General features: G+C 46.1%; 1 long non-coding RNA gene across 2 annotated transcripts in view; it reads left to right on the forward strand.

The window, feature by feature from the left end:
- LOC308353857 overlaps positions 1–22,452 on the forward strand; it is a 44,320-nt gene extending 21,868 nt beyond the window's left edge. For both annotated transcript variants that reach the window (XR_013967818.1, XR_013967819.1), the window contains exons 3-4: positions 18,302–18,367; positions 18,467–22,452. This is a non-coding gene — a long non-coding RNA (uncharacterized lncRNA). The remainder of the gene's footprint in view (positions 1–18,301; positions 18,368–18,466) is intronic.
- The last annotated feature ends 322 nt before the right edge of the window (positions 22,453–22,774 follow it).

Consider the following 22,774-nt stretch of genomic DNA (forward strand, 5'->3'; position numbering starts at 1 on the left):
ATCGATCGGAAACCCTATCGGTGAACTTTTTGTACTCTAATAGAGTAAAACCTGTTGGTCTCTTGTACTTTGAACAGATCTTTTACCTGTAATGATTTTATTAACTCACACATTGGTCATTTGGAAAATACTGATTCACTGAGTTACACGGATCTTGCAAATGTTCACACATTTCATTATATGTAATATCAAAAATACCACATTTTTTAGGATCACTGTCAGTCTCAATGGAAAAGTCTTCAAATATTGGAAAGCTATAGAGTTAATGGTGGCAGATACACATGTCCTAAAATCCCATTTTTCACTTGAAAGTTTGGATTTGACTGCTGGCAACATACCGTCAGTGGTTTCCTATTACCCGAAATGTGGGCCCAGCATCTGAGTCTGCATAACCAGTTTGTCAGTCGTTCTGAAAATGACGTTTTGTCAAGAAAAAAGGCTAGTTGAGGTTGCACCTCCGTTACGTAAGTGCTTTTCCCTTTTCCTTAGGCAGCCATTGTACTTTGCCAGGCAACCTGCTGTATTCCCCATTTTAAACATGACACGGTAAATAGAAGTTTAAAAAGTATGCTTATATGTATTTAATATAAGCATAATAAATGGGTCTAGATTTAATAAAGTTAATATTTTTATTGCTTTTTCAAAGGTATTCCTAAGTGAAGCTTTTATTTTTTTTAAAATCTGAGTCCACAGAGATGAAGACTACGAACGACTGCGAGCAGTGTTTGGTCTCTCTGTCTTAGGGTTTCATGTGAGGAGCCAAGGAGTCTGTAGTGTTACCAGCACATGCTTTCACATCCTTAGCGCCAATCTCAACCCAGTGAAAAAACACCGTGTCTTAGTATTATTCTGAAAATCATTTTGTCTTGTTTTGTACGGGTTTTGGAACCCTTATGAGCCTTCAGACAGTATTTTAAGAACTGTTGGTCTAGGACAATAACTGGAAAGAACTGAGATGACTTTTTCTAAGAGGTTGGGCAAATTGTTCTATATTCCATGCTCACAAGTTAGTTTTTTTGCTTTTTGTTTTTGCGGGGGACTCAACTCATGGCTGTTGGCCTGATTTCAGCCTGCTGATGTCTTCTTATTTGTAAGGATTTGAATGCCTTTAAGGGACAGAAGCCAGGGTGGGCCAGTGGGCCCTGATGTCTAAAAGCGGACAGCTGCCCACATTTTTATTACCTGCCTGATCCCCGAAGGTGTTTGTCCTCATGCCCTGCTGGAGTACAGTATTCAGATGAGCTGGGCCAGGTGTTAGGCTCTTAGCATGTTGTATGAAGAGCCTCAGACCTGGTGTGAGTAAGATGTGAAGGGTGACGTAAACAATTTAGAGCATGCTTTAAAAATTTCTGGATGGGAGGAAGGAGAGGGCAGGGATAGAGAAGAAGGAAGAAGGAAGGAGGTGGCTACCGCAGCACACCACCAGCTTATTCTGAGCTAGGAAATTGGGTAAAAGAGGAATCTTTAGGGAAAAGAATTTGTCATTCTGTAGCCAATATTTATCTTCATAGCATTTTCCCCAACTCAGGAAAGGGTTTAAATAAAACCTGAAGCCACTGACTAGGACACCCACCTGGATTATTTATTCTTCAACAACACTTGGCTGTGTCCTGTGAGATGAGCATAATGCTGTATGCTCGTGACTTGGTGGTGAGCAAAATGGACCCAGTTCTGCCTTCATGGGGCTCATGTCTAGACGGACATTAATCAACAGAGATGATTACTACAGATTGTGAGAAGCATGACCCTAGGTCAGAGGGTGCTGAGCTCATGTAGTTAGAAACTGTTTGAACAGGGAGCATAACTAGGGAGATGAATCTGTTATGGTGAAGGCGGCGAAGACAATGGACTGTTTGCGTATCCAGTGATCTAAGTAGGGAGGTATACAGACCTGTTTCACAGACAGGAAGCTGGTGCTCAGGTAGTTTGGGAAAGGGTCTGGGACCACAATTATCGTGATAGGAATAGGATTTGGGCAGTGATCTGTGGGCCCACTGTGTATTTAACCACCACGTTAATACTGTCAAGCCCTGTCCTCTGTTGGGGAGAGTTAGAAGTCAAGTAGGGTGTTTTTATTTTCTTACAGTTTACAAAGAACGTTTTCACATTAAGTATGAGATATTGTCCAAGCACTTGCAAAGAACTACATTGACCCTCTAGGTCACTACTTCATAAGCTTCACTGTGTGCTCGAGTCTCAGGTTAGAATCCCCTGGGGATCCTGCTAAAGTGCAGTTTTTGAGTAATAAGTCTGGGTTGGGACCTGAGGTTCTGCATTTCTGACCAGCTCCCAGGCTGATAATGTTGGTCTGTGGGTCCCTTTTTTGAAATCAAGTTTCCAGAGCCAATTTTCCCTTTCCACAGGTGGTTACTTTATGATGCCAATGTTGATCCCAGTCACTTGAAGCTTTGGAGAGGGAGAACTGAGGTGGGTGCGGATTGGTGGTAGCTATTTCGAGCTCTTTGTCAGTTAGGGTTAATTGTTATCAGCGGAGAAGGGCTCTGGCTAATTTAAGGTAAGAAGGGATTATAGTATTGAAGGCCAGACGGAAGAGCCCCGTAGCCCAGAGGGTCATGGTAGTAGGAATTGCTTGAACATCTGTCCTGGGCACCATCCCTGGGCCACGTGGAAGCTCCGTTCTTTATTCCTCAGGGCACTAGGAGAGAAAGTCTGGGTCAAGCTCAGGTCTGGTCCTTGTACCTTAACTGCTGAATAGTGTTGGGGAGTCCTGGAGACTGGGCTTTCACAGTGGGAGGATGGAGCACCCAGATTTAATGACGCCTCAGTGCTACTTAGGAGGGCGAGGTAACTCTAGCAGGAAGCGACAGTACAGTTTGGAAAGGGAGTGGCGACTGGGAGGTGATTATGTGACTGTGTTCAGTGTGAGTTCCTGAAGCCGCCCGGAGTTAGCAGTGCACACTCCCTGTGTTTAGCAGGCAGGCAGATTGAGGAAAGAAAAAAGATAGTATTTACTGAGCCTTGACTTGTGCATTGTCTTATTTCATTTTTGTGATGACCCTAAGAGATAGAGGTAGAAGTATTATTTCCTCTTTGTATTTGAGGAAATTGAGTCTTAGGCTTAGATAACTTGCTCAATTTGGGAAAGCTACAAAGTGTGTATTTTGTAATACAACAAAAGTTGGCAGGAATTTCTGCTTCTTGGGGTAAAAGGTAGCTTTAAGTGAGCTGAGCATTTTAAGGGAGGGTGGAGGTTGGGGAGAACCTCTGTGGGTGTGGAGAGCTGGGGTGCTTGGGGAATCGAGGTCTTGGAGGTAGAATGCTCTCAAAACAAATTGCTGAGTTGATGGTAGGTTTTCATGTTTTGACGTATATAGAGGAAGAGTGGAGTCTTTTTTCCTTTTAAAGTATTTTCTGGTGATGAGGCCTTGTGGGTGAGACGGGAACTCTTTTGTACTCTGGACCCTCTAGAGGGCACCTAGTATTTGGCTTCTCTCCTGGGTGATTCTTGGACAGGGTTTATGGTGAGCTAGGGAGATGTTGAGATCATCATTGCTGTGGGAATGGAAGTGGCGTGGCCAAGTGAATGGGAGTCTTGCATGCACATACTGTGGGGCACCCCAGACGATTCCATTCCGTGGCACACGGTCAGGCTTTGTCTTGGTTGTACAGGGATGCGCCATGTTCCCTCACTGGCCAGGCACTGCGGAGAGGCTCCTGTGACTCGTTGGCCACAGCAGAAGCTGTTCTTCAACTATAAAGTCTTCCCTGACTAAATTTTATCCTCTTTCCAGATGGAACATTCTTTTTCATTCCTACCCACTTCCCTTTGATTTGAGACTATAAAATTTTATTCTAAGAAAGTATTCTTTGGTAGTGCTAAGAATGGCTTAAAGCTCTTCTCAAGGCCCTGGAGTTCACAGTAGATACAGGCTATGTTTCGTCTCAGGCTGGTCTGCTATGAAACCTGTGCTCACTCTCCTTTACCTTGTTGCCCACTGGGGTGTGTGTGTGTTGTCTACACACACATACGTGTGAAACTTTTGGTGAGAGGTGAAAATCAAATGTGCCATTTATAGATTGAAGTTGAAACAAAGAGGGAACTAGTGGAAAGGAAAAATTAAGATTTTTCTGTGAAATGTAATCTCTTGAGTAAAAGAATGTAAATGAAATATATAGCTCATATTCTTCTAAAGTGAGCAAAGGTGAAATGACTCCAGGTTTTTACCTAGTGAAAAGGGTTTGGATCTGTGCGAAAGAAGCCTGCCCCATTCAACATCCCAAAAGAATAAACAAAGACCCATTGTGTGTATGTAGGGCCTGACAGAGATCAGTGGAGGGAAAGATGTTACTGAAAGGATTCCTCGTCCTTGTGTTAATGTCCTTAATGTCCGCAAGCTAGAGGTTTTCTCTGCTGTAGCTTCCTGTGGCGGTGACAATGTGCCACACAAACTGGGCGGCTTAAACCAGCAGAGATGTATTCTGTTCTGGAAGCCAGAAGTCTGACATCAAAGTGTTAGCAGGGTATCAGCAGGGCTGTACTCCCTGAAGGCTCTAGGGAAAAGTCCTCTGCCTCTTCTAGCTTCTGGTGATTCTCAGCAATCCTTGGCTTGGCTTGTAGACACATCTCTCTAATCTCTGCCTCTGTCTCCGCACTGCTTTCTAACCCCTGTGTGTGTGTTCTGTCTGAATTTCTCCTATTTTAATGGTGCCAGTCATTGGACTCAGGGCCCACCCCAATCCAGTATGACCTCATCTTAAGTAATTACATCTGCAAAGACCCTATTTCCAAATAAGGTCACACCCTGAGTTTTGAGGTGAACATTAATTTTTGGGAGACCGTATTCAGCCTAGTACACTTCCTTCTGCAGAGTTCTGGTTAACCCATCCTGACATTGACAAGTTCATGCTGGAATGAATGTCAGCACTTGGTGTTGCCATTAGGAGATGGGGATTTGGCTGTTGATTTTTGATTGGGCTACAGTGGAAGGGAGACTCAGAGCCAGCGTGGATTTCTAAGGGAAAAGACGTGTTGAGTGCAGCGACGACTTCCAAGTTAAATCTTTACACGGTTTTTGGAAACCACATTGGAAGAGAGTGTTCCCTGTTCCAGAAACTGAACTAGCATTTCCAGGAGGAGTACTAAGGCCAGACTCACCTCCTAGTAGAAATGCAGCTGCACACCAGTCCACTCAGAAGCCAGTGTCCTCGTGGAACTTGGTGTTCCAACCTCCGCTGGGCCCTTTACCGTGCTTCACCCCTCATCTGTGCCTGAATCCCATCCTTCCTTCCCTCTTCGAAACCTTGGCGGTCTCATGCCTTCCTGTTTTTCTTTCTTTCTTTCTTTTAAAGATTTTTATTTATTTATTTGACAGAAAGTGAGAGAGAGATCGCACAACCAGGAGGAGCAGCAGGTAGAGGAAGAGGGAGAAGCAGGCTCCCCACTGATCAGAGAGCCTGATGTGGGGCTCGATCCCAGGATCATGACCTGAGCCAAAGGCAGATGCTTAACTGACTAAGCCACCCAGGTGCCCCTGCCTCCCTGTTTTTCTTAAGACGGAGTTCTGGCTTTATGGGAAGACCGCTACTGCACATGTGTCTTGCAACTGTAACAGTTATGTTTTCTCAAGAATAAGTCCTAAAACAAGTTCTTAGCACTTAAAGTGTTCCGGTTGCTTGAAGGACCCTGTTGTTGTGGGACTCCTGCTTTTGCCCTGCCTTCTGCCTTCTACATGCGGAGCTTTCACTTGCTAGTGTTTGTCATCCTGACTGTCTCCAGACACCTGCCGTTCCCTCGGCTGGATCTTTTGCCCTCCTCCATTTTGTGACTAACTCAATGTGTCCTCTGGATTTCAGTTTAGAAGGAGAGTCTATTAGAGGTCTTGTCATGCTGAGACTAGTTAGGATGCCCCTTGTTCAGACAGCTGTGTCCACAAGTGCGAGCCTCTGTGACAGCACGGGTCATGCAATGCTGGACCTGTCACCTTCCCCTCCTAGACTGTAAACCACATGAATGCAGAAGCCGTGACAGTTTTGTTCATCATAGGATTCTTTAGAGCTTAGCCCAGTGCCCGACAAATACTGGGAACTCAATAAATGTCTATAGAACCTGTGCCTCTATACATGCGTGCTCTGACCCCACACCAAAGAGTTCAGCATCTGGGACAGAAACACTTTTCTTGTAAGCCTGCTTCCGGGTAGAGACTCACTGCCGCAGCAGACACTAAACATGGCCTGAGCCAACGTGTGGTAGGTGAACTGGGAACAAAGGGTTGTTCTCAAATATTTCCCGGTAATTAAGGTGCCTAGAAGTTGATTTGGATCCTTACGTTTCATAGTTCCTAGTCTAGTATGTCACCATCTGAGCTAGTGCTGACCGTTGGGGCTGGAGAGCCTTCTCCAGACCCCCCACGTACTTGCCGGCTACATACGTGTCAGGAAGATTCATCCCATGGCCACTCCAGCCCACTGCAGTTGGTGGTGGTGATTTTTGGGTGAGTGTGGAGGCATAGACATACTTTCTTTCCTGTTCTTCTTTTGTGTTTATCCTTCCTAGAAAGTGTGCTCTTGGCCCTTTGAGGAAAAAACTGTAAACTGTACGTTCTGACATCTAGTTCTGGAGGGGAAGTTCATTTGCTCTCTGCTGAAATAAATGTAACCCACAAAGGAAAGGGTCTGTTACTACAGAGTGGGATTATTTGTCCTTCATGCTTTATAGGAAGTCTTGCAGACCTAAAATTTTAGAAGGACCAGTAATACTTTCTAAGTTTCTTATAGTCAGAGTAGTTGTATTTTCTCAGAAACAAGAAAAGAGGTCATTTTCGCTTGACGAAGTAATTGTGCAATTATTTTCAAATGACTAGATTTCCTGAGCCAGCAGTCTGAATTTCAGAGAATACATTCAAGATGAAAAAAGAAAAACTCATTTGATATCCAGAGAGGAATGGTGTAGGGGCACAGGGTGAGCAGGATCACGGGCACTTCTTCCCCTGGAAAAGGAGACGGAAGCACTGGAACTGGACAGTGTGTGTGCATTTGAGTTTTGGTGGTGGGAGAGGAGGGAGTGTCCTGATGCGCTCTGTCTTCTCCCTGAGGAGTGGCGAGCTGGGGCATGGGGCCCGGCTGCTGGGACTGAGGGGAGAGGTGGAGTCAGAGCAGGCTGAAAGTGGGAAAGGTTATGGGCATTCCAGCAGCCCTCAAGGCTCAGTTGAAGTTGTTGACCTGAAAACCGGGGAAGGTTTATGATTTTCCCTGTCAGCAAACAAAGGCTGAAATTTCTATTGGACTAGGCCATGATTTCTTTCAGGCAGACAGCCACTTTGTCTTTTGATCATTCCCATTTGGCAAAAATCCAGTCCTGCAGACACTCATCCGTCTGTGTTCCTCACACAGCACCTGGGTGACAAACCGTGACCACCTCCCGCGTTTCTCCGGTCACGCCACTCTCCCACCCTTCACACAACCATTTGGGACCCTCTCTGTGCTCCCAAGCTGCCAAGCACCCACTCACCCTCTCCTCTGCAGACGGCCTTGCCTCCTGCTCACTGGGTACCTTCCTGTGCTCTCCCGCCACATGCCACCTCCGTCTGCCACAGTGGAGGGCTGGCCTTCCCCCTCACGGGCGCACTCTTAATTCTCCACGGGCCCTTTCCAACATTTCTTTTCTCCCATACTTTGCCTTTCCCTTTCAGGGGAATTCTTCCTATTTCTGTTTCTTCCCTGAAGTTTTCCCGGCAGCGTAACTACAGTCACGAACTGCAGGGTACAGCGTGATGAAGGTTCACAGCTCTGAAGTCAACATAGCTTGGGTAAACCAGCACCCTGCTAATGGAGCCACGTGGCCTGGACCCCCGAACCCCTTGTGCTCCTTTCCAGTTATAGCTCCTGCCCTCTCTGTTCCTAAGAGCGTAGACTAACTTTGCCTATTTTGAACTCTGCGAGTGGAATCGTGAGGCATGTCCTCTTAATGTTGGAGGGGCCTCTTTACTCCTCACCTGGCATTTCCTCCCGAGGTTCCAACCTCGGCTTCAGTTAACCCTCTACATGTTAATGACTCACAGATTTGCATCTTACCAAGTGCTGACATCTTATCTCAGTGCCAGTTCCTTCCATCCAGCCACTGTCCTCGACATCTGCTCTTGGATATTACAGATGTCTGGAACTGGAGTCCTGAGCTTCGTCTCTAAACCGAGGTCTTTCCTAGTGTTTCCTGTCTTGATGAATGACCCACCTCTACCATGTTATTCAGGCAGAAAGCCTAGAAGTCAACCTTAGCATTTCATTTTCCCTTACCTGTTGGGTTCAGTCCACTAATCTGACTGATTTTTCTCTCCTAAATGTGCCTTAAAATCATCCACTTCTTTTTATCTCTGTGGTGCAGGTTACCACCCTTCCTGTCCTAGGCTACTAAGGTAATCTCTAGCATACTCACCCCCAAGCACTTCTGCTTCCCACTCACCTATTAACTCTACTTTAGCTACAGTTTTCTATTTAAAAACACAAGTGTGGGGGTGCTCAGTGGGTTAAAGCCTCTGCCTTCGGCCCAGGTCATGATCCCAGGGTCCTGGGATCGAGCCCCACATCGGGTTCTCTGCTCCACGGGGAGCCTGCTTCCTCTTCTCTCTTTGCCTTGTCTCTCTGCCTACTTGTGATCTCTGTCTATCAAATAAATAAATAAAATCTTAAAAATAAATAAATAAATAAAAAAAAACACAAGTGTGGGGATGCCTGGGTGGCTCAGTCAGTTAAGCATCTGCCTTCGGCCCAGGTCATGGTCCCGGAGTCCTGGAGTCGAGCCGTGTGTCAGGCTCCCTGCTCAGCGGGGCATCCGCTTTTCCCTCTGCTCTTCACCCCTCTCATGCTCTCTCTTTCTCAAATAAATAAAATATTTTTTAAAAATTAAAAATAAAACACAAGTGTGATATTCCCTTTTAAAAATGTACAAAAACTAACCACTTCAGTGCCTTTGCATTGCAGTTAGAACAAAGATCAAGACCTATGACTTCTGTGTCATCTTCCCCATTCTCACCACGCCCTGTGTCCCTTCTGGGCGCTTTGTCCCTTCTCATACAGGCCTTAATCCCTCCCACAGTCTGTTGTGGTCAGCTTCTCGTGTCGAGCTGAGCTCCCAGCTCTTGCTGCTTTGGGGCGGTCTCCCCTGACCCTCCTGACCAGGGCTGCTTCGTAGCACTTAGCATAGCTCGGGTTTTACATTTCTTGTGGATGTCTTTGATGATGTCTGCCTCCCTGCTAGACACGGTAACTTCCACACAGGAGGGGACTAAGTGTTCGTGCTCGCTGCCCAGGGCACACACACTCGATAAACATTTTGTTGCTTGGTGCCCCGTGGAACACAAAGAGATGAAAGAGCCTCAGATGTTCAGTAAATTCGCCGTTCTCTGAGTTCCTGCTGGTTGGGTGCTGGCACTCAAGAGGCAGGGAGAGGAAGACAACAAACGAGGAAATGCATCCTTAGATACACACACTAACTCAGGCGGCTGTTGGAGAGGGCCGGGGGAGAAAACCCAGCAGAACGCCGTGCTGGAGAGCCCGCAGGGCAGGAGGTGAGTCAGTCTGCCGGGGTTGATGGAGCGCCGCCCCCTGAGACGCCCCGACTGCTGAGAAGACGCCAGCTCCGGAGCATCAGGGAGACGCGTGGGCAGGGGAGTGTTTGAGGCGCTGAGGGGGAACAGGCTTGGTGAGTTTGAAGACTGGAAATGGGACCAGTGAGGTGGTGTGCGGTGTGCAAGAGGGTGTAGGGGTGAGATTGGGTGTCCCCTGTGTGCCCCGGACAGAGGAGCACGTACTTGAAAGGGCAGTGGAGGGTTGAAGCAGGGGTGTGGCCTGGTTTCATTCTTTTTAAACGATTGGGCTGACAACTTGTGGAGGCACAGGAGTGAAGCTAAGACACGGCCGACTGAGCGGCTATGGACTTGGTCTGTGCTTGGCCGCTGTGACTGTTGTGGCCGCGGAGACAAGGCCAGGCAGTGGACAGAAGTCATGGAGGAAGGCAGATGCAGGGAAGAGGAAGTGAGGTGGCTTCCAGCGTGGACGCTTCTGGATGGAGTGAGGAAGGAGCAGGCTGAAGGCTTGGGTTTGGGGTGCTGTTTGTGATGCAGTCCTGGGCTGGAGGTGGAACTTGGGAGCCGACCTCAGGATGGCGTTTTAGCCCATGTGACTGGGTGAGGTTACTTGAAGAGAGGTTATAGACTTGGAAAGAAGGGGATCTCAGAGTGGTGCCCTGTAGTACTCCAGTATTTTAGAAGTCAAGCCGAGGAGGAGGAGGAGTGTCCAGTAACGGGAACAAGGAGTGGCTAGTGAGGGAGCAGGACAGCTGGCGAGGGCCCATGGTGCAAGCCGTGGAGAGTGGCATATCGTCAGTGTCCACTGGCTTTGGCGATACGGAGGTCACAACGGACTGGAGAAGAGTGGTTTCAGGGGAGGGCAGAGACAGAAACCTGACCAAGAGAATGTGACGCGTGAAGCTCCTAAGAAGTTTTGCTGTGAAGGAGAGCGGGTATTTTGGCTGGTAGGTGGGGTGGGGCTGTAGGATCCAAAGAAGTTTGTTTCAGAATGGGGGGTCTAGAACATGTCTGTGTGGGAATGAGCCAGTAGGTAGGACAAGATTGTTGCTGGCAAAGAGAATGATTGCAGGATTTAATTTGGAGAGGCCTCAGGAAGAGCTGACTGCGCACGAGGGGAAGGGCTGGCCTGTGAGGATCAGGGCGCTTGCCTGCAGGGAGGAGGTGGCGGGTGGCAGAGAGCAGAGCTGTGGAGGCAGCCAGCTGCCGGATTGCCTGTGGGAGGGTGAGGACACTGCCGTCAGGGTGCTTCTGTTTTCTCAGTTACTGTGGGGGGTTATCAGCCCCAAGAGAGGGAGGTGGAGGAGACACGGGAGATTTGAGGAGAAAGGAGGGTACCAGGGACATTGCTCTTACGACTGCAAAGCAGCAACTGGAAATACTGGGAAGTGTGAAATGAAGACGTTCAGAGGAGTGTGTGGAGGCCTGGTGCCCAGGAGGTTGGAGCTTTGTCATCCTGGATCCGGTAAAGCCGGGCATCCTTCAGCTTCTTCGGTGCCTGTGTGGGCAGGTGGAGAACTGATTGAAAAAGGTCGGGGTGTTATTAAAATGGTGTGACAGGGAGAAGGCGACAAGAGAGTTCACAGTGAATGCAGGAGAGGAGCTCTCACTGAAATGGAAAGGTTAGTGCTTGGGAGTCTGCAGGTGAAGGATTACTGGAGTCGGGTGGCTGGCAGGGGACGAAGCACCAGGTGGTCAAAGAGTGGGTGGCTGGAACGGATTTAGGAGATGGTGGTGCCGCTAGTGGTGATGACAGAGCTGAGGTCTGGCGTTCGCATGGAGCTGTGAGAGGGGTGGGGCTGCGGAGTCTGCGCCAGGAAAGGAAGTGGAAGGGAAGGGCAGGGTCCGATTAGTGGGACAGAAAACCATTAAAAGCAGACTGGAGGTCTTCTGGGAACAAAGGAAAGTGCTGTCAGATTAGCAGAGTCAGAAAGCTGGAAGGACAGGCTGTTGTGGTCAAATGATTGGGTTTCCCTGGAGACAGGTCAGCCTTCCCTGCGTTGGCCTGCCAGCGTCGTCCTTGTCTGCATGCAGCGCTGTGTGTGGCCAGCGCGGGCTAGCGGTGTCCCTGCCGAGAGAATTGAGGTCGCTCTGCGATCGAGAATGCTGGTGTGTCTCTCTCTCATGACTTCCCATCTTCATTACAGGGATTTCGTAGCAAAGGCTTACTGGTTTTATTTTTGTTAGAGAAATTTCTTAAACTCAAAAGTAGAGGAAATAACAAAATGTACCCTTGTGTACCCTTCACCCAGGTTTAAACCCATCATCTGCTGTGCTTGCTTCTTGTCTCCTTTACCTCTTTGTTGAGGTGAGAAGCCAGTCTTATTACCTGAGTGAGTCTTTATGGGCAACTGCAGGTCCATATTGGGTGTCAGCATCTTTGTGATAAACATGAGTGCTTTGCGGCCAGCATTTTAGAAAAGAAGAAAACCCATAATGCGGATATCTGTCCTTGGCCTTCCAGAGCATGCTCCTTCCCCCTTTTGACTGGCTGGTAGCGTAGAAAACATTTTATTTTATTTTGGTAATAGGCTTGTGCATCTACATTGTCCTGGTTATTTAAAAAGGAAACAGATGCAAAATTGTGTTAGGTGATACACTTGCCTCATGTTCTAAGACTAAGTAGAAATACACTTTTCAGTCTCTTCCATTCCTCTGGTTGAACTTCCCTCACACAGCGGCTGCCCTGCATCTTTTAGTCCCCAGCCTTTCGAAGGCAGCCCTGTCCTGTCCCCACACCAGACCTCCTCCCTCATCAGTCCCCACCTCCTCTCTGTTGTCAGTGCTAACAAGACGTGGTCCTCAGTCTCCCTGGCTCTGATCTGGGGTCTACTGGCATGCCCTTCTGCAAGCTTATGTCCTCACAGGCCTGGCTGGGGGGTTTTAGTGGCTCTGCAGCAGTTTCTCTTCTTTGTCACCGGTGCCGGTTCCAGGTGTGTGTGCCTTTGTAGTTGCTGTGTCCCAGTCCGCCTCATTCAGAATAGCACCGTGCTGCGTTGGGTGGCATCTGGCTTCACAGGTGTTTGCAGAGTCTGATGTCGAGCTTTTGGCTGCTTATTCTGATAGGAGTATATGTGGATTTTTCTCTCCAGCTGAGTCAGGGTGATTAGTCTTGATTTTATGTCTAGCCGGCACAGAGTATGGTCCAGCCTTCTGGAGTGTCGGTCCAAGTTTCCTGACCTCCCCACTCTGTGGTTGAATGGCTGGCATTCCTCTGATGCCTTCCGTCATCTTGGCATCCCTGTGGGATGCTGTCTGTCCATGTGGTGCACTCAGTGTCGTCATCTCTAACACCTGCCCTGTGGAGACTGGGTCCTTCTACTCTGAGTCCCCGGTTTGTAACCATAGGATCATTTTAACAAAAATTCATGAAAAACTATTGGACTATTTTTTTCCCAGGCAAAATAGTATTTTTTGGTCAGCGATGTAAAAGAGAGTCATATATGTAAAAGGTGTACGTAAAAGTATGTTTAAATCTCTCTTTCAAAATCCACATCCATTCCTCCCAGCACAGCATGGGCTTCTTCAGGGCCGACGGACTGTTACCTGTACTCTGCATCAGACTCGGGCTGAAGTTTGGGAAGAGAATCAGTGTCCTCACTCTGTCCTTCCTCTTGCCGTTTGCCCCCTGCAGCTGTGACCAGAGGGGGCTCCTTCCCCCACAGCATGTATGCCTACAAGGAGAATTAGGGCCAGTGCAGGGGCCGTGTGTGTGACCCACAGCCTCAGGCTGCGGTTCAGTGTGAGCACTGCCTCCCAGGCTAGGATGGGGAGCACTTGCCCTGAGTGGCCCTCAGAGGGCGACAGCTCTGTCCTCTCAGCTGTGAATCCTGCACCTCCACCTCCAGATGGCCCTTGCCGGTGCCAGCGCCCAGAGCGTCTGCGCCCTCAGGACAGTTTCTCTGTATTTAGGGTGTCTCAGTGTCAGGTGTTTATTTGCCGATCCCACTTTCAGCTGTAGTGAGAGGGCAGTGCTGGTTTGGGTATTCCTTCATGTCACAATGTTCAGATGAGGCAGAGATTCCAGTGGACAGAAGGAAGGCCCTTTTTCATGGAAGGTGGGGATTTCATGGGCTGAATTGATGCAATTTCTCTCTCAGTTCTCAGCAGACTCTAACTTCCTATTGGAGGAAGTTCCTCCCCGCTGTAGACTGAACCTCCAGACTGCTGGCCCACTCCTGACTCTCATGTGGAGAGACTGAGTGTTGCCCTGGGTAGTGTTAGGAGACCTCAGGGCAAGGCTCCTTCCTCCTGAGGTCAGACAGGTGGTCCCACAGTCCTACAGGCTGTCCCCTTCAAAGCTCTTATGGGATGTTGGATATGAGACATGTCTTGAGTGGGAGAACCTTGGGAATGTGCATCTGGGATCTGTAGGATTTTGTAGCTCATACCTGCTCCCTTGCCTGCCAGTCTCCTTTATGCGTGTGCGTGCAGTGGGGCAGGTGATGTTTAGGAACGTTTAGGGCAGCGGTTCTTTTTACTGTTGTTTGTCCTCTTGTTCTTTGGGTGATCACGTGGAAAATTGGCTGGAGTTTCTCTTGCTTTATCTTTTTTTTTCTTTTTTCTGCAGAACGTAGCTTACCCCAACCCCACCATGGGGTAAGACTTACAGGTGTGTTTGAGCATTTTTACTTGGAAGGAAGTTTCCCTCCTTGAGGGAAACTCTGGTGGGAGTTCATATAGGAATTCATGTCTCTGAGCTTTGGGGTGGAGTTTTTGCCCTCTGAGCAGAGTCAGTCTCTCCCAAGGCCGGGCTGCCCTGACCCTCACAGCTTCATTTCCAAGTGAGTGAGGAGAGCCATGCACTGTCTGAGTGGGCTGGTGAGGGAGGGAGGGTGGACTGTGGCACTGCACCTTTGTCCTCTGCTTGTCCCTGTCCTGAAGCCGTAGACTCCTTTCTCCCCAGGGACATCTGCGATGCTGTGCACATTCTTAGGTGCTCAGGGTTGGTTGGAGAAGTCAGCCATTTGGGAAATCATATTTCTTTAGTTCAGTTTCATGTCTGTACAGTATACTTGGTTCTGGGATTGGTTTGTGTTTGCAAGGGGAGCAGGAAAGGAATGTCTTCTCAGCATTAACCGATTTTTTTTTTTGATCCTAAAAACCTCAGTTACAGAGGTACAACATCTTATTTATCGTTTATCCATCATCACGTGTCTATTACCTGGCTCCAGTAGTGACAGTGTTTTTGCCATATTTGCTTTACTGTCCTTTTTTACTGTCTTTTTTTCCTCCCCTAAAGCATTTGCAGACCTGTCTTGGGCCCACGTCATGCACTTCATTCCTGCAAACTTCATCATACATCTCTGAGAACACCGACATTTGTTTACCCAACTAGCGTGTTCACACACCTAAAACAGTTGGCTGTATTTCTTGCACAATGTGATGCCCCATCCCTAACCCTGTTTCTCACTTGTCCCCTTTCTGCAGCTGATTTATTGGAATCAGATTCCAAAGAAGGTCCTCCTGTTACATTTGATTGTTAGGGAGCTCTCCCCCACGACTCCCCTTTTCCAGGCCATTTACTTGTTGGAACAACAGGCAGCTGTCCTGTGGACTGCCTCAGGCTTTGATAGTTTCCTGCTTGCTTCCTGACATTTTTTCTATCCCTCCTTGTTCCTTTAAATAAAAATGATGTCTAGAGTCTTGATTAGGCTCTGGTTCAGTCTTTTGGCAAGAATATTTCAGAGTGAGGCTGTGTGTTTCCTATTACATCGTACTGAGGGGCCACAGGTCTAGTTGCTCCTCTTTAGAGTTTTGCTAAGATTGGTAAGTGGGTTTAGATGACAGCAGCCTGGTCCTCGCAATGTGAAGTTCCTGGTCACGGTCAGGTATTTTGTTGGGGTTACACATTTATTAGCTGGGTTGTCGCATTACCTCAAAAGATAGTTCAGAGAAGGGCCCCTGGGTGGCCCAGTCAGTTAAGCATCTGACTCTTGATTTCGGATCAGGTCACGATCTCAGGGCTGTGAGACTGAACTCTGCACTGGGCTCCTCACTCAGCGGGGTGTCTGCTTGAGATTCTCTCCCTCCCTCTGCCCCTCTCCACCCTGCTGTCTAGGTTGGTGGCCTAGTTACTTCCAGTTTTATTCAGTGCCTTGAATCTCTGTCTCTGCCTCTGTCTGCCCCTTTCTTTGTCTCTCTGCTCCCCTCTGCCCCCTTTCCTCACCCCTGAAATCATTGCAAACTCCAGAGGTTTTGTATATTTAATTTGTTTCAGCAGACTGTGTTCATTATTCCTTTTGATGCTCAGTTGTCCTATTTTTGGCCAGTGGGAGTCTCTTCATAAATTGGCATTGGTGTTCCTTTGGAACGACTCTCTTGCTTTCTGGAATAATGAGATGTCCCAGGCTCATTTTGTAAAATGGTGCTCTGACCTTGAAATCAGCTGCTCCTTCAAGGATCCCTGTGTCTTTTGGTAGAGAAGGGTATTTAAGGGAAGGGTATTTTGCCATTGGTTGTTATTGCTTCTAGGTCTTTTTGGTGGATAGAGCTAAAAAAGACATAAATTCAAACTGACAAATCAAATTTTATGTTGGATTATTTTTTCCTTAACCTTGATTTTATGTTTGTATTTGGTTTATCTTACATTGAACCTTGGTTCCTAACAACATTAACAAAATTACTTGTTTGCTTAATCTTTCTAAACACATCAGTGTTGTTATAACTAACAATTAAACTATTGAAAGAATGATTTCTTTGCAGCTTTTTAAAAAAAAAGATTTTATTTATTTGAGAGCAAGAGAGCACAAGCAGGGTACGTGGCAGAGGGAGAAGCAGACTCCTTGCTGAGCAGGGAGCCTGATGTGGGGCTTGATCCCAGGACCTGAGCCAAAGGTAGATAGATGCTTAACTGATTGAGCCACCCAGGTGCCCCTTGTTGCAGCTCTTTTTGGTCAACAGAATATGTCCCACTAAGTATGTACACTCAGTATGTGGTACACAGAAGCCCTTTTTGGATGTTACCAACTTGAAAATTAAGGTTCATTCTCTTAATTTGTTTTAAAATTTTGGGTGTCATTTTCCTTTTTTTGATTTAATTTTATTTTTGAAATAAATACATGCACACACATGCACACACACTTCCAAAGCCACAACTACCTAACAAGGTACATTCGGAAAAGTTTTACTTCATGTTTGCTCCTTCATCTCCCATTCATAATTGCTTCCATTTGGTTTTGTGTTATCCATTTGGTTTTGTGTTATCCTCTGTGTTAATTTGTGCATGTTATGTGAAAAATACGTACAATTGCATTCCCATCCCTGCTTTGCACAAAAGTTACCATAGTATATATGCTGTTCTTTGTCTTGCTTTGTTTGCCAAACAGTGACTGGGGTCTCCATTTCAGTGCATAGTGTTCTTCCTTGTTCCTTTTTTTTTTTTTTTTTTTTTGAGCAGCTAAGCAGCATTTTATTGTGAGGGAGGAGTACTAGAGCTGATTGGACCAGTCCCCTGTGGATGGGCCTTAGGTTGTCTGCAGTTTTGCCATGACAAGTACTGCCCCAGTGAATAACCTAGGACATCAGTCACTTCCAGTGTATCTTGGGATGGATCTCTAGTAGTGTAGTTTACAGAACAGAGAATAAATGCGTATGTAATTTTTCCAGATACTGACTATATTTTTGCTGAAATTTGGGTATCCAGTTCAATTTCATAATCCTAACACTTCCATTTAAAAGCACTTTTTTTATTTTGCCACTTTAATGTTGAAGAAATCTCATTTGCCCATTACCCTGTCTTTGTTTGGAACATAACTACTGAGAGTGTTATTTTAAGAAGATCCATTGATTTCATTTAATTAACTAATTAATTGCAGTATCAGTTACTGATTATAGAATATGGGAGATGAAAAGATTTCTAAAACATAGTCCTAAGCCTCAAAAGAGTTCAAATAGAATATTTTGGGATTTATTTTATTTCCTGATCGTTCTATTTGTTGTGTATTTTGTCCCCCGTTGTTGTCAGAAGACTTGGTAATAAGGCAATGGGAAGTGTGCCTCTGTACCCAAATGAAGTGGGGTATGTCTGTTGGAGGAGAGAGGTTGTCATCAAAGTCTCCATAGATGTACTCTACAAATATTAATTGAACACTTTGCCTTCGCTGGAATGTAAGAGCGAGCAGCACACAGAGTTCCTTCCTCATGGCCTTTACATCTACTACAGGAGATGTATCAAAAACCAAGGAACAATAAGATAATTACAAGTTCTGTGTACTTTGAAGGAATCAAACAAGAGATTAAAATAGTCTCAGTCAGGGACCCTCCTCAGGTAAGGGAGGGGCAGCTGACACAGCAAACCACATGCCAGGTAGGGGAGAAAGTATTTCAGGCACTAGCTTGGGGTGTTGAGAACTGAAACAGAAGGCGCAGCAAGCTGTGGGGGAGCGTGGAGGCAAGGTCATGCAGGGCCTTGGGTTTTCACTGAAGGGTTTGGATTTTATTTTAAGTATATCAGGAAACCGTTGAGGACAATTAAGCAGAGAGTGACATTCAGTACCAACATGTCATAGATTTACTCTTTCTGTAGATCAGAAGGCTACTCAAATGGGATGTTTTAGTTCTGAAGCACACACTGTCCCTTCTACAGTTCAAAGTGGAGGTAGTTTTCCTTCTTGCTCCTCATATTCGGGTCTTAGGATTGCTTTTCTTTTTTCAATAATATTCCCTTGATGTTGTTTAAACGATTACAATAAGTGGTTGTAAGTGGATTATATACTTGGACTATGAACAGGAGCATGATATCTACAAATTCTCTTCTTCAGACCTGCAAATCCAAGAGATACATCTCTCTGGAAGATAAGAGAGCTTCTTCCCCAAGATCAAAAAAGGTCTGTATTGCTGCTGTCACAGTTACATGAAATTAATTATGGAGCCAATAGCAATTTTTGGAAAAGAGGCATTTTCAATATATTATGTTTCTGTTACAGGAGACTGGAGTGAGACTCATGTAGGGGATCCCCAGAAGGAAGGATTGGCACACCTGGAACCCGAGGAGCTTGCTTCCTGGGAAGGCTCCTGTCTGATGTGTAGGAGGCAGAATGTCCTACTGACTCTTCAAGGGGAGGCTGCAGGGGATCGAGACCCTCCACCACAGGGGACACTGTGCATTCCTTTTTCTAGAAGTGGGAAGTACGAGATTATTCTACGAGAGGAAGATTCCAGGGACTTAAAAACGCAGAGGTTTGCACCTTGGGAGCCCCTTGGAATGTTGACAACTCAGGATCTAAAGGAAAATTCTGTGTTAATGAGTTACAGAATTCATGTGGAAGTAAATGTCACTTTATGATCAATAATATTACTGAGTGAGGAGCACTATGCAGGAAGAAATCTTCCATAGAAAGACAGGCAGGGAGAAGCTTAGGCCAACCTTAGACCTACCTAATAGAGCAAGCCTGAGATAAACTGCCAGAATGGCCAAATAAGAGACTCTATGAAATAGCAATCCTGTAACTATAGTAGTCGTACAGAAATTTTTTCCTCTAAATCACGATACCAAATAGGAAAAATGATCTACAAGTGCCCCATGTGTAGGGAATTTTTCTCTGAGAGAGCAGATCTTTTTATGCATCAGAAAATTCACACTGCTGAGAAGCCCCATAAATGTGACAAGTGTGACAAGGGTTTCTTTCATATATCAGAACTTCATATTCATTGGAGAGACCACACAGGAGAGAAGGTCTATAAATGTGATGATTGTGGTAAGGATTTTAGTACTACAACAAAACTTAACAGACATAAGAAAATCCACACAGTGGAGAAGCCCTATAAGTGCTATGAGTGTGGAAAAGCCTTCAATTGGAGCTCACATCTTCAAATTCACATGAGAGTTCATACAGGTGAGAAACCCTATGTTTGTAGTGAGTGTGGAAGGGGCTTTAGTAATAGTTCAAACCTCTGCATGCATCAGAGAGTCCACACCGGAGAGAAACCCTTTAAATGTGAAGAGTGTGGGAAGGCCTTCAGGCACACTTCTAGCCTCTGCATGCATCAGAGAGTTCACACAGGAGAGAAACCCTATAAATGCTATGAGTGTGGGAAGGCCTTCAGCCAGAGCTCGAGCCTCTGCATCCATCAGAGAGTGCACACTGGGGAGAAACCCTATAGATGTTGTGGGTGTGGGAAGGCCTTCAGCCAGAGTTCGAGCCTCTGCATCCACCAGAGAGTGCACACTGGGGAGAAACCTTTTAAATGTGATGAGTGTGGGAAGGCCTTCAGTCAGAGCACCAGCCTCTGCATCCACCAGCGAGTGCACACAAAGGAGAGAAACCATCTCAAAATATCAGTTATATAGAGCATTTTGCTAAGAGTTAAAAATCTTAAAACCCATAAGTGCCACTAGGAAGGAAACCCTGTAAATACCTACATTGATCCAAGAAATTTTTACAGCAAGCCCCAGCAGGACATTCTTTTTGAAGAGGCATATGTGAGATTTTTTTTGTTTTGTTTTGTTTTGTTTTTTGGTTTTGTTTTTGTTTTTGGTTTTTTTTTTTGATTCATGCCAAGTGTGTTCCACAACTTGACTTTGAATCTGGAATCCCTCTGAGTGTCTGCCCAAGATGGGCCATGAGGTCCCAGTCATGGGTGTGTGTTTCCTGGGATTTGGGCTTGATGCCTCAGTAGTGGGAAATATGACACAGGAAACCATGATCATTGCCTAGCCTCCTGAGTCACCTTCTGTCTACACTTTACCTAACAGTTACCCCAGACATCCCCCTTTCAGGAGCTCATGCCCTTCCTTCCCTTGATTCAGGCATACTGGTTAATGCGTTTGAGAACAGCTCTCACAAAGACAGTGTTCTGGTATTTCTGAGGTTATCCTTCGGTTCAGGCCCTACATGTCGTTCCATAGATCCCATTACTTCTGAGCCTGCTTTACCTGTATGTCCTCGCAGTACCCGTAAATATCCATCCCTTCCTAGATGGCATTAAATTTCACTTTAGATTTTAGGTGACTCATAATTTCCATTCACTTGGCCTATCAGAGAAATCACTGGCAGACATACATGCCCTTGAACTTTTCATGAACTTTTTAAAAAACATGTCGTGGTTTCTGCTAATCACTGTGTCTCTATGTTAGACTTAATTTTCTAGTGGCTACATCACATATTTTTAACTTGAATTTTTTGGAAATAGCTGAATGTAAATAGGGAAGAAGAAGCAAGCAAGCAAAGTTGGAACTTTCTCCATCCAGAATTGCCCTCTCGGGCTCCTTTTGTAGCATGTGGAGCTCCTTACTAACTAGGGGAGACCGTAGGAGAAGTGGCTGGTGGGAGGAGTCACTAATAATATTTAGTCTCTGTTTCTGTAATTTTGGGCAATAATGTGTAGGAGTCCTCAATACCTTCATTGAGGATCACGTATTCCTTCGTTTTTAGGCATGGATGTCTATGTCACTCTCTCCTTTCCTTTCTTCATTCATTCAACAAGTATTTATTGAACACCTCCTATGTGCCAGGCACTGTGCTAGGTGCTGGGAATACCACTGAGTAAGACAGACAAGGGCCCTACTCTCATGGAGTTTACTTCTGGTGGAGGAGACAGATGATACGCAAGTAAGAAAATACATAATGTAGTTTGAGATAGTGATTAAGTGCTATGAAGAAAATAAATTAGGGTGATGATTTAGAGTGGGGGTGGGGTGGGGGTGGGGCATCATTAGACAGCGGTCAGGGAAGGCCTTTCTGAGGGGGGCACTGGAGTGGAGCACGCAAGGCTGGGAGCACCAGCTGGCTGGCCCCGCTGCCACATTTGCAGAGCGGAAGGCGGCCAGGCACTGGGGCGGAGTGAGCAGCGGGGAGGGGAGAGATACTGAGTTGCTCAGTATCCCAACTTTTATAGGCCCTTTTTTCTTGTCTTCTTTTCTTTTCTTTCTTTTGTTCTTTTTCTTTTTTCCTTTCTTTTTGTGGCTAGATTGATATTAAAAACTCATGTGGAAGAACTCAAGGAATGTTTAGAAGACCAAAAGTCCCCAATGACGAGAACAAAAAGCAACTAATTTTTAACTTTCTCTTCTCATTCCTGTTTCCATTGATTCCCACATGTAGTCCTTATGCTCAGGAAGTCTTGGGAGAAGTTAAGCATCTTTGAAGCTCTGAAATGGGTGAATAGGTTTGTGGTGTCTGTCAACTGTCTTAAGAGGTTGGAATGAATTACCTGAAATAGTCATCGAAATACTGAAACAAAGCTTGATTTTCTCTTCATATTTGAATTAATTTCTTCTGTTTGACTGGAAGGGGTTTTTGTGTAACTAAAACCTTAAGGCATAAAGGAGATTTAAAAGGAGCACATAATTTAGTGGGTGGGCCATGAAACTAGAGATGGGGTTTGGGGATCATTGCATCCCTCTCTGGGTTTTCATCGAGACAGCTCTGTTCACAGCCTTTGGGAAGTCCCTTCTCCTGCGTGTCCTCCTTGCCCAGGAGAGGGCCAGCCTAGTTCCTGGGTAAAGCCCCTTCCAGGCCTGACACCCTCGACTACGATTTACTGTAGTGTCTTACCCTCGTCCATGTCACGGTAGCCTGCGGTGTTAGAGAGCCGCCTAGACTTTTAGTTGGTAGAGAGACAGCTGAAATATCATCGGTAGGATTTTAGTTTTAGGAAAAATCGGTTTGATTTCTAGCTTTATTACTATTAGGTGTGTGAGCTTGGGCAGATCGCCTAATCGTTGAGTCTAGTTTTCTCACAAAATGAGGATATTAGGCTAAATGATTTCCGAGTTTCCAGCTAGTCCTAGAGTTCTATATTTCTACATAGTTGAATTATTTTATCATGCTGTTGCTGGGGAATATGACTAACACTTTTGAAGCTACTAATTTTATGTCGAGCTTTAAGGTCCATAATTGTTATCTTTGGAAAATATTATTTGACCTACAGTATGTCCAAATCAATTTAATAAAATCACTTTATAACAGGGTTCTGTGCTTGACTGTAGTTGTGTGAATTCAGGGGTCATTGTGTATGTGGGGGGGGGGTGACTTGTGTATTATGACTATGTGGGTGACCGTATAATTTACTTTTCAAACCGGGCACTTAAGAGTAAAGGGGTGCTGTTAATGGGGCCCACAGGCCTAAGCCAGGACTGTCCCAGCAAACCAAGTTGTGAGGACACCCTAGCCCAAGGATCACAACCCAAGCAAGTAAGAAATGACTACGTTGCATCAGGAATAACTCAAAGAGGAGTTGCAAGGTCTGTGGCAAACTTGAGGTGTGAGTTACTGAGGGGACGGCCCCTACTC

This window comes from Martes martes, assembly GCF_963455335.1.
Source record: "Martes martes genome assembly, chromosome: 13".
NCBI lineage: Eukaryota > Metazoa > Chordata > Mammalia > Carnivora > Mustelidae > Martes > Martes martes.